We start from the raw sequence: 12,699 nt of genomic DNA on the forward strand, positions 1-12,699 counted from the left end.
CCTCTGTTTTTGTTTTTTTGGCGTCCCGTGTTAGGAGTAATGCCTTTTTGGCTTGATTGTTTCCTTCGCTGTGCAATATTGTTAACAATATATTTTTTATAGAATTTTTCAAAGATGCCTACTTGTGAGCTAAATCTGTTTTTTTTTTTTTTTTTTTTTTTTTTTCCAGGAAGAGGAAGTCACTATCTATGTCCGTGGATGAGACTCTTGCCAAATGGAAAGAGAATCAGATCCAGCTTGAGTCTAAACCAATTCTGAAAATTCAAGGCATTGGGTCCAAGAAGGAATGCATGAACGGTAAGGGAGGGCCTTAGAATTTAGAGTGCAAGTATAGAGGAGTCCGATAGAGGACCTAGGGCAAATAGATTGTAGACATTCGAGTGCCAAACGGAAGGAAGATGCACTGACCGGGTATTTTTACAAATTCTGTGGAAGCTGCTCTTGGGGAGGGGTGGTTCGGCCACCTCCAAGGGCAAACCTACAATTTTATTTTTTGAGGGTTTGGCCTTGGGGGTGGCCGAACCACCCCCAAAGATGGCTGAACCCTTTTATTTTTTTATTTTATTATTATTATTTGGTCCTTGATCACCCCAAGGGCATTGTGGTTCGCTTTTCGGCGACCCCTTCAGTTTTTTTTTTTTTTTGTAGATTTAATTTTTAAATTAAATTAATATGTTAACGTGGCAAAACGGTGCGTTTAGTTTGGGACAGGCAGACGTTAAATCTTTGGGAAAAAAATGTAACGGTAGGGGTTAATTTGCATTTTCAATTGACCGCGGGAGTAAAAATTCGGAAAAAAAAAAAAAAAAAAGAGAAAAAGTTTAGGGAGTTTTTCAGTTTTGGCGCGTTGACAAGGAGATTTATAATATATTTATCCTTATCTTTAATTTGTAATAATAATAAAACTCAATAACTTGATTTATTTTTTAAAAAATAAAAGTAGAAGGTAGAACATAATTTGATAATACCCTAATTGTGATATAAGAGAGAGAACAAAAAAAAAAAGAAAAGGAAAAATACACATACCCTGGCCCTTCAAGCTACCATTCATTTGTCAATGTTCTCCTTAAATTACCAATTATATTAATGCCCCTCTGAAACTATGCCCTCCAATGAAAAAATACCCTTAATGAATTTTTTTTTAAAAAAAAATCTTAAAATTATAGCAAAAAACTAACAGCTAAATTTTTCTTTAAAAATTCAAAATATTTAAAAGAGAGGGGGAAAAAAAAAAAAAACCAAGCAGATCATTTTAATTTGTATGTATTATAATTTTTTCCTTTTCAAAAAAATAAAATTTTTTAAACAATTACTTTTTTAAATTTTTTTGTTTTTGTTTTTGTTTATTTTTTTTTTATCTTATTGTCTTATTAAAATTTTTTTAAGGTCGTTTTTTTTTTTTTTCGGACGTTGAGAGACATTTAACATTACTTTGGTATTGTAAGAGAGAGACATTAATTAACACAATTGGTTTCATAATTAAGTAAGCAGTAACAAATTCTTCCTCAAAAAAAGCTAAATTTACTTTCCAGGGACTCAAGGCCACATCAGCGAATTTTGTGTTGAGGGGCATAAATGAAGTTATCAGCAAATATCAGGACATTAAAGTCAATTTCTATTTCAAGTTTCGACGCCGGATATACAGCAGCGAGATGATTCCCACCGGTTTCTGCACATTACGGACCAAGGCTTCCAAAGTGCAGAGGACGAATAGAAAATCTCCACGTCACGTAATAACTGGAGATGGGTTATAAAGGAACCTCTCTCACTCTCTCCGCTTACTCTATTTCCTGCTTGCATGTTCTACGCCGCGTTGGTTTTCTAGGGTTTTTTTTGGAAGACGCATTCTCCGAGCCTGTGAATTTCACAATCGATCGCTCTCTCTGCTCTTCGCATTCGATTGCTCTCTCTGCTCTTCACAATCGATCGCTCTCTCTGCTCTCAGCCTCTCGCAGACAGAACTTTCTTTCGCTTCCACCATGTCGTCTTCAAAGACCACGACGACTACGAGGTACCTTTTCTGTCCCTTTCTTTGAAGTTTTTCTTTGTGTTGTTGTGGGTTGGTCTATGGGGTTTTGCTGCGGAGCGGTGATTGTTTTTTTATGGGAAATTCCATTTTTTGTCTTTTGGGTTTTCCTTGATTTTTTTTTTTATTGTTTGATTTTCTCGGTTAATTTCACCTGGGCGCACGCACGCACATCTCGATCTTTGGATCTTGGGTTGTTTCTTGTTTGATCTCCGGTTTTCCCTTGACGTTAGTCGATTACTCTGTTCGCCTGTTTTTTTTTGTTTTACACCGTTATTTTCAAATTTCTGTAATGGGTATATTAGGTTAGTGGCCGAAGAATTTCTGTAATTGGTATATAATATATTAGGTTAGTGGCCGAATCCCTTCGGATCTTGGGTTGGGCAGCCCACAGTAAGGCCTCGAATTTCTGTAATTGGTATATAATATATTAGGTTAGTGGCCGAATCCCTTCGGATCTTAGGTTGGGCTGCCCACAGTAAGGCCCAAGTAGTTAGGGCTTAGTCTATATTTTTGGAGTTTTGGTTTCGTTCTCTTCTCGATCTCGTATTAGAAGTCAGTTTGCTTGACTGTTGCCTTTTGCTGATGAACAATATATATATGTGCAAAAGAATTTTCACTTGTGATCTAAAAATCTCTTCTTTTTGTTTTTTGTTTCTATTAGAAAGAGGAAGTCACGAGCTGTTGAGACTCTTGCACGGTGGAAAGAGTGTAACGTTGACACCAAACGATCTGGAAAACTTCAAGCCATTGTGTCTAAGAAAGGATGCATGAAAGGCCAGGGAGGGCCTCAGAACTCACTATGCACTTATAGAGGAGTAAGACAAAGGACCTGGGGCAAATGGGTTGCAGAAATTCGAAAGCCAAACGGGGGGAATCGGCTGTGGCTGGGTACTTTTACAAACTCTCTGGAAGGTGCCCTTGCTTATGATGAAGCTGCGAGGGCTATGTACGGCCCTCGTGCTCGCCTCAACTTTCCAGCAGGGTTGGATTCAACGACTACATCAAACAACTCTGCGGTCTTTGCTGTTGACGAGAGCACACCTGTTTCCCCCAACTTGAGGAATGAGGATGTGCAAAGCATTGCATTTGCTGACAATGAAGCTGCATTTGAGGACATTGCCCATATTTCGCCTAATGTGAAGAATGAGGCTGGGAAAGGTGATTTGGGTGACATTCTCAAGCTTTCCGACGATGAGCTCTTTAGCAACATCGAATCACTATTTAGATTCGACAATTTTGATGGTGGTCATTGGGGATTTCTTGGTGATGACCAATGCGAAAAGCCATCAGATCTTGCAGACAGCTGCAAAATCCAAATGACAAGTTGTTAGGGGTCTCAATCATATGGGTAGGCACGTTCCGGAGTTAATTAATGGAGTAGTATAAGAAGGATGATAGGTCTGATTCATGTCAATTTTGTTTGACATGCTGATTTTTGTAGTTGATTCTTTATATTTTTTTTAATTTTTTGTAAGCGATTCTTTATAGGTTTTAGATTGGAGAATTTAATTTTTTTTTTTTTTTTTTCTCTGTAAGTGAGATTCTTTATAGGTTTTAGATTTGGGATTTGAGGGTATATAAATTTACACGTTGTAAATGAATGACCTTTATGGGTCGGGATAATAAACAAAGTTTTAGTTGTTTATTTTTCTTATTGCTTGTCTTGTATACTACACACATTGTTTAAGAATGATCCATTTCTCTCTTATCTTCCTGGCTCCTGCATTGTTCATGTTTAGGGGTTTATCTACGATGCATTGTTCCTGGCTCCTGCATTGTTCATGTTTAATGCTCTCTAAGAAGGAAAAAGGAAAAAGTTGTGTGGTATATCTGTGATGCGGGCTCATTGATTCGTGATTTTACACTAATTTGTATCACTTAAATATAGCAGAAAACTGATTATATAATGGCCAGAACAAGATCTTGATTAGTTTTTGAATTATTTTAAATATGTTTCATTTATTTCTATCAGACCACAAATGGTTTGTACTCCTAATGAGCTTGATGCTTACTAATTGTTGCTGCATTCCTTTTGTTTTGTTTTTGTTTTTGTTTTTTTCTCCCTAAGATGAATTCGGAATTTTACTAAACCAACAAACTAATAACAGTACAAGCTGGTAGTACATAAACAGCATAAAAAAACAGAGTTTTTACAGTGGCTAGCTATGAGAAAATACAGAATTTGAGATGCACTTGCTAGAAATCCTTCTAGCTTGAAATGAATCATTGAGATATCTGTTTGAGGACAACTTGTCCTCAATCATCTCCTCTACAGTTTACAAAATGGTTTCATCACTTCTAACAATTGAGGGATGACTTTTAGAATTTCTCTCCAGCCAAACATGACATATGGGCAGTCAACCTCTCCCCTCTGTATATCTGTGTTTGAACTGATCTATGATGGTAAAAGGGTCATTTAAATTTCATCTGTCATTTGTTTGCGGGTCTCAAGGTGAATTATTTAGAGGGCCAATATTCAGAAGGATGGTTTTGTGCTAATAGAAAATGACTATTGAGTTTGCATCTTTTCAATTAACCCATCACCATGGGCATGGGCTTCTCAATCCTGCAGTGCATAGATGGATCTTCAAATTTGCATTCAACAAGTATTTCTTACCTTGTTCAATTTGATTACTTTATTCTTTTTTGAAAAAGGAGTCTCATGGTGCTTCTTGCAGAAAATTGGCAAGAACTAGTCCAACAAATTAAGTAGAAGGGCATGAGGCCTGAGATGGCATTAAAGCCTGGGACACCCATTGAAGAAGTTTATCCTCTGATTCACATGTTCTCAGATTGTTCAGCTACGTTTTGTATTGTGTGGAATAAGCAAAATCATGATGATATTCAATCTTTACCAAAATGGCCTAAGGTTTCTGGTATTCTATGTATAATTGTAAATACTTTTTTAGAGACTTAGAAATTGATAAGATGATAGTTCTTCCCTTGATCCACTGATGGAGAAGGTTCTGATACAGTTAATTAGTTTTTCTTCTGAGTGGCAGGCAGCTCTTGTTCATTCCATGACTAATTCTCTAGTTTTTTTTTTTTTTTTTTTTTTTTTTTGTCAATACTTGCAAACATTTTGGAAATAACACTTTATATGATACCATAAAGTGTTATTTTCATCTTGGCATATGGTTGACTTGGCTTCAGCTCAGCTATACTAGACTGCTAGAAAAAAAATATTACATTAGTTGAATAGTTGAACTATGCACTAATAATTAAATTTATTATTCACTATCACAAAAATTCCTATAGCTTTTGGAATTTCAAGTTACATTATATATACTTCTCTTCAGGCATTGGAGGCTATTGAAAGGTTGCAAAAGAATGTTGACACTCTTAGTCTTCCAAATGACTATCTGCTGGATATTGCTAATGAGCATATGCCTCTCAGGATGCTGTCAAGGAATCTAAGAAATTTCAAACCTACTCACAGTGAGTGTTTTGTGAAAGACTGAGCTGTATTTTCATATTATGCTTAATTGAGGTAGCCAAGGACTTAAACTTCTTAAATAAAATGAACAATGCTGAATTTATTCAAAGTCGATGTTCTCAAATTATATACATCATCCATGCCTGAAATCCACCAGGAAGGAGCAAAATCTGGGTTTTGTAATAGCTGCATCAATTGCTGGGATTTTTCATTTCTTGTTTTCCGGGTGCAGTGTACTAATATCTGAATATGTAATAACCTTTCTCAGGTTGTGACAATTTTGGCAGATCCTTCTTCACAATTGAGAGAGATTCATGTTACTACCATTTAGGAAGACATTATCAACAGATATCCCAGGGCAGCAAAGCTGATTGACAAAGTTACAGCAGGTCAAGGAAGTCAAGACAATGCCCCACCTAGGATATCACAAAAGGAACAAGTCTTTTTTTTTAAATTTTTTTCAAATCAAATATGGGAAGGGGGAAAGGGGAAGGAACAAGTTGTGTAAAGGATAGAATTAAATAAAACGGGTCAGTCGGACTCTATGTCTCTCTCTCAATAAACTTTTCTCTTAAATTAAATAATTAAGATTTTATCATTTAAATATTTATCGTATTTATTTTCAATATTTATTATATTTACTTACATTTTAAAAACTAATATGACATACTCTGAATTATTTTAATTTGAAACTAATAATTGAGATTTAATAAATTGTACATAATAGATCAAGAATTCCCCAAAACATGGCTCTCAACTTATATGAGCGAAATTTGAAGTGGATGTGGATGTCATCAATACGGCGCGTTTCACATATACCAGCATTCACCGAGCTTATCGAATTTTAAAATATTTTATTACTTTAATAATTAATTTCAAATTAAATAATTGAAACTTTATTATACAAGTAAGTACTTATCAATGTTTAATTATATTTATAATTCTAATAATTTAATTTGAAAAATCAATAATTAAGATTTAATACAAGGTTAAATACCTAATACTCCCTAGGGTTTCATTTCTTTATTTTTTTTTCCCTTTAGGGTTTGATTTTTTCTCCTGTGATTTTGATAAAGACCAAATTGGTCATTCCGTCCATTAACCATTAGTTGACTTAACAGAAGTTCACGTTACTGACACGTGAACCAATTAAAATTTGACACTTAGAATAAGTGGCCACAACATCACTGATGACATGGCCACCTAATAAAATTATATATATATTTTTTAAAAAAAAAAACAAAAAAAATCAAAAAAGAAAAGAAAAAAAAATCTGGAGCCACGCCCGTGACCATTTGGGGGTGGCTCGATGCCATGGGCACCCTAGTGGGTACTACCCCCTTGGGTTCATGGGAGTGGCCTGGCCACCCCCTTGCTCCATGGCCACCCCCTTGGTGCCAAGGGGGTGGCCAAAAACCACCCCCAGTGGGTCTTGGGGGTGGTTTCGGCCACCCCCTTGGCTCCATGGGAGCCACTCCATTTTTTTTAAAAAATATATATATTTTTAATTTAATAAAAATTAATTAATTAGGTGGCTACATCATCACGGAATGATCACTTCTTCCATATGTCGAATTTTAATTGCTCTGCGTATCAGTTACGTGAACTTCCGTTAAGTCAATTAATGGTCAATGGACAAAATGATCAATTTGGACTTTATCAAACCATAAGTACCTCATGTGATAAAAATCAAAATGTAAGGAAAAAAATAATAATAATAAAGAAATAAAACCCTAAGAGTATTAGGGTATTAGGTACGTAACCCTTTAATAAATTATAGGTAATAGATCAAGAAACCTCTCTTAATTGAGTCTCACCTTCCACAAGCGTAATTTGAAGTGGATGTGGGCGTCAATGCGGTGCATTTCACATGTACCATCCTTCAACAGCGACGGTCCAGAATCTGCAAACGTATTTTCTTTCTTCCTTTCAACATGAAAGCCATTGCGAAGCTTTAGAGCATAGCATCGTGGCCTACGCTTTCACTGTCACGTCCTCACTCTCTCGCACCCATTGGGTCGTGGAATGTGCCAGCTGCCTCCTCGTCGTCTCTGCTCGAGTTCACTAACTTCTGTTATAGGAGAGACCTCCTAAGAGCCATGAAGATCATGATTTGTAATTTAGACTAACCACAAGGACCAATTTTATATTTATCCCTAGAATGAATAATCGGGCCATGGTGGCCTAGTTGACAAGCTCCATCAAGGAAGTTTTTTGCGTGGAGAATCCGTACCTATGCAAATCAATAAATACATTAGATACATAGAGTCCCTCTATGTCTGTGCATGTGAATGTTTATGTAAAATAAAAACGAACAAGTCTTAAACTTAATTTCATACTAAATCATAAGTCGTAATTGTATACAAAAGTTATACGTTTATAAAATCATCTTTAAAAATAATTTCTCTTTTGAATTCAAAAGTTTTCTAGTTTTACAATATCAAATTAAGACAAATTGTATACCCTTGATTAACGGTATTCCCAACCCTCACGAATTGTCTTTCCCACGATTATGTGATAATTTGTCCCAAGTATGTTAACAACACCTTTGGAAACTTCCTTCACATTGCGTGTTGATGTGTAGGTGTAAAATTAAAATGGTTTAACTTTTCAACCTTAACCCGCAAATTTTATATTTGGTTTGTGATGGGTTTATAGGACAAGTCAAAAAATTTCAATCTTAATTGTTACGTGTCGGGTTCAAGTCGTCTCGAAGTATGAGTATATATAAGATTAGATCAGTAAATCCAAACTTAGCCCATTTAATTAAATGAGTTAAACTCCTCCTCAACCCTAACCCGCAAATTTCATGTTAAGTTTTTTGCGCTAAACCGAACCATGTTTTATTATATGTTGCTAATCTATGTTTTGCAAACAAAATTAAACTTATTTATATTTATTCATAAAATTAAAATGTTGCTAATTTATGTTTTGCATACAAAATTAAACTTATTTATATTTATTCATAAAATTAAATATCTACAAAGTCTAGTGCAGTATTAATTAGTGTGCTTAATCCGTTAATTAAGCTACATAAGAAAGAAAGAAAACAGATAAATTAGAAAAAAAAAAAAAAAAAAAAAAAAAAAAACAGATAAAGAGGATCCAACTTCCAAGGGCCACGTGGCGAATAGAAAAGCGCCATGTCATGTGTACTATCTACAAAGTCTATTGCAGTATTAATTAGCGTGCTTAATCCGTTAATTAAGCTACATGGAAAGACAGAAAACAGATAAATTAGAAAAAAGAAAGAAAGAAAACAGATAAAGAAAGAAAGAAAACAGATAAATTAGAAAAAAGAAAGAAAGAAAACAGATAAAGAGGGTTCCACTTCAAATGGCCATATGGCGAATAGAAAAGCGCCACTTCATGTGTAATATCTGGAGACTTGCTTATATAAGGAACCTCTCTTCCTCTCTTTTTGGTTCATTGCTCACTCTGTTTCTTGGCTTTTTCCAAGAAGCCTTCTCCGAACTCACAATTTGACTCTCTGCTCTCACCAACAAAAGTTGTATTCCACTGCCATGTCTTCAGAGACCACGACTACGTCTACGACTACGAGGTACCTGTTCTTTTTCCTTTCTTTTGTGTTTTCTTTGTTGTCGTGGGTTCATTTTTTCTGAGGTTTTGCGGCGGAGGAGTACTTGTGCTTCTTTGAATGATATTTTTGTTGTTTTTATGGGGATCTGGGAAATTCTATTTTTATTTCTTGAATCTTTGTGTTTTTCCTTGATTCTTCTCACCGCGTACTCTGTTTCTTGTTTTTTTTTTTTTAAAAAAAAACTGTGTATTCAGAGACCGGGACTACGAGCAGGAAACTTTTATGTGAATTGGTAACATCATGGGTGGCTCTGCCCATGGGGTTAGGGGTGCCTTGCAGCCGCCCGTAACCCCCTATGGGATGGCTGCAAGGCACCTGGGTGAAAAGACGATTATAGTTAGTTGTTATTAGCCCATGCATGCACCCTACAAGGGTGAAAATGAGGTTATTATATTTGGCAAGAACCTAACAATTTCTAAATTTCACTAACCGCATCCACAAGGCAGTTAGCAGTTAGCCAGCAGTTAGAGCTCTAGCAGTAGACTCCCTATGGCCCATCCTCTTCTTATGTTTAGGAAAAATCTAAAAAAAACCACAAAAAAGCACTCACATCAGAAGCCCTAAATATAACCAACATCAAAGGGCATCTACAGTGTTTCCCAATGCATTGGGAAACACTGTAGATGTCCAATGCATTATTAAATTATAAAAAAACTGATTTTCTCTCCTCTCTCCTTCACATGTCGCAACAATTCTCTCTCTTCTCTCATTGGTTGCAATGATAAAAAAAAATAGTATTTAATTCATATAGGGAAAAATAAGGAAATCTACAGTGAATTTTTTTTTTTTTTTTTTTTTAGGGAATCAAAAATTAGTTTTATTCCCTAAATTGAGTGAAAATAGTTGGGAAGTTGTTGCTAATGCTCTTAGTAAACATATAACCAACCGCCTTGGTAGAAATTTTAGTTTTGAGCCTTTATATATAAATATACCACATTGAGCCAAATTGTTCCAGAAGGAGCTCATATTGAAAAATCTAAAATATTTGACCCCAAATTTACATTAATTTATTATATAGAATAATGGTTCAAAAATTTGTTATTATTGATCAAAACATGGTTAAAATATATTATAATAAAAAATTGGTATTATATATGTATAATTATAATTTATAACATATATGGACTTATAATATACAATATTGAAACTAAATCTCTAGGTACTTAATTAATAATTATTGTATTAGTATGAATTTAGTCAATATTTTTTTTATTTTATTTTTAAGATATGACTTTTTAATTACATTAATATTTAAAAAAAAAAAAAAAAAAACATGAGGGGTTATCTATATTCATGGGTCGACTCAGGATTAATCTCATAAATACCCTAAAATCATTAATGAGAAATATATTAAGATAGAGAAATTCCAGATAAAAAAAAAAAAAACTTTAATAAATAAATAAAAATTAGCACTCAGTGAGTATTAAAAGAAAAACAAAATAATTATTTTTTAATTTTTAACTCAGGCATCTATCATAAAGGAAATCGACATTCTGCTGTACATTAAGAACTTTTTCACGACCCTATTGCTCGTGCCTATTTTTTTTTTTTTTAATAACATATTTTGATTGTTGCTAATGAAATATTTGTTGTTGTTTAAAATTTGTGTATAAAATAATTTTTTGTTATCATAGAACAATTGATATAATAGGGTCAAAGGCCAAGTTTTGTTTTTTTTTCTTATGAGTAGGGTGAAGCCTAATTATTTTTAAGCCAAATATATAAATTTAACAATTGATATATTATAGTAAATAATTTTTTTTTAAAAGGAGAGAGGACCATGGTCAGTACGGGCCATCCCCTCCCTCACCATGAGATACCTTTTCTTTTCCCTTCTTTATGATTTCTTTGAAAATTTTAAAAATTGACCCCTAAAGAGGTAGCTCAATTGGTTATAATCAAGCCTAATAAGGGGAGATCACTAGTTCGAATCTTTCTCCCCCCTCTTGAGCGGACATGTCAAAAAAATTAAAATTAAAATTAAAAATCTCTCGTATCATGATTTATACAAGCTTACTTGTGAGCTAAAATTGTTGTTTTGTTTTTCCAGGAAGAGGAAGTCAAGGGTTGATGAGACTCTTGCCCAATGGAAGGAGAATCAGGCCCACCTTGACTCTAAACCAATTTGTAAAATTCAAGCCATTGGGTCAAAGAAAGGATGCATGCGAGGTAAGGGAGGGCCTCAGAACTCACAATGTAACTACCGAGGAGTCCGGCAGAGGACTTGGGGCAAATGGGTTGCAGAAATTCGGGAGCCGAGTGGGGGAAAGCGGCACTGGCTTGGTACCTTTGCAAATGCTATCGAAGCTGCCATTGCTTATGATATAGCTGCGAGGGCTATGTACAGCTCTTATGCTCGCCTCAACTTCCCAAATTCTTTTTCAACTACTGTAACAAATTCATCGAGCATTTCTCTGGGAGAAACTCCGGCAGCGGCAGGGTTGGACTCAACGGCGACATCAAACTACTCCGGGGTCTTTGCAGTTGAGGATATCACATCTGTTTCCTCAAACTTGATGAATGAGGATGGGGAAAACGTTGCATTTGCTTACAATGAAGCTGCAAGGCCTACATTTGCAGTTGAGGACATCACACATGTTTCTCCCAATGTGATGAATATGGATGGGGAAAGTAAACTGAGAGCTGATTCTACAACTACATCAAACCACATTGAGATCTTTGCAGCTGAGGACATCACCCATGTTCCTCCAAATGCTCAACATGAGCAACAAACAGGTCATTTCATAGTCCCCATGGATGAATTGCTTAACTTGGATGACTTTCCAGAGCTTTTCGACGATAATTCCCTTAGCGACATGGAATCCCAATTACCATTTGATGCTGATCAATTGGGGTTTCTAGATATCGACCAATGGGGGAAGCCATAAGATATTACACAGTTGCAAAATCAAATGAGGAACAGCTGGGGATATTATTGACTTGGGATTATCATATTTTGGATTTGAGTGTATACAAATTTTGTTTAAATTTGAGGATATATATTCTTTATTGTTGATTCTATGTTTATAGTGGATAATAAACGAAGTTTTATCTCTTCCCTTATTGGTCTTATATATATATATATATATATATATATATATATATATATATATATATATATATATACACTTTTCAAACAATATGAAATTGCAGGACCAAATCCAGAGAGAACAGAAAGAAACAATTGAATAACTAAAAAGAAACAGGTCATGTTGTACGGCCTCAAATTTTTTGCAAGTTTAAGATAATTCAATCCGTAATAACACAGAAGACACTAGACGTCTGCTTTATGTACAAATTTTGTGTTGAGTGGCATAAATGAAGATATCAGCAAAATATCAAGACATAAGAGTCAATTTTAGTTTGCAGTACTTTGGCTCCCAAAGCTGGTTCCTTTTATAAATGGAGCGGGAGCCCTCTCTCTCTCTCTCTCTCTCTCTCTGTGCTTACTCTGGTTTTTGGTTTCCTTTCTTGGTTTTCTTGGAGAAAAAACACTTGTTTGTTTTCTCCAAAAAGCATTTTGCGAACTCACCAGTACTCTGAATTTACAATCTCTCACTCTCCGATCTCTGCTCTCACCAACAAACGTTTTCTTTCACCGTCATTTCTTCAGAGACCACCACTACGAGGTTA

The 12,699-nt window shown here is 35.0% G+C and overlaps 1 pseudogene; it reads left to right on the forward strand.

Moving 5' to 3' along the window:
* The first annotated feature begins 1,979 nt into the window (after nt 1–1,979).
* Nucleotides 1,980–3,360, forward strand: LOC132177916 (dehydration-responsive element-binding protein 2A pseudogene; annotated as a pseudogene).
* Nucleotides 3,361–12,699: the final 9,339 nt, after the last annotated feature.

This window comes from Corylus avellana, chromosome 4 (assembly GCF_965113065.1).
Source record: "Corylus avellana chromosome 4, dhCorAvel1.hap1.2, whole genome shotgun sequence".
In the NCBI taxonomy this organism is placed as follows: Eukaryota; Viridiplantae; Streptophyta; class Magnoliopsida; order Fagales; family Betulaceae; genus Corylus; species Corylus avellana.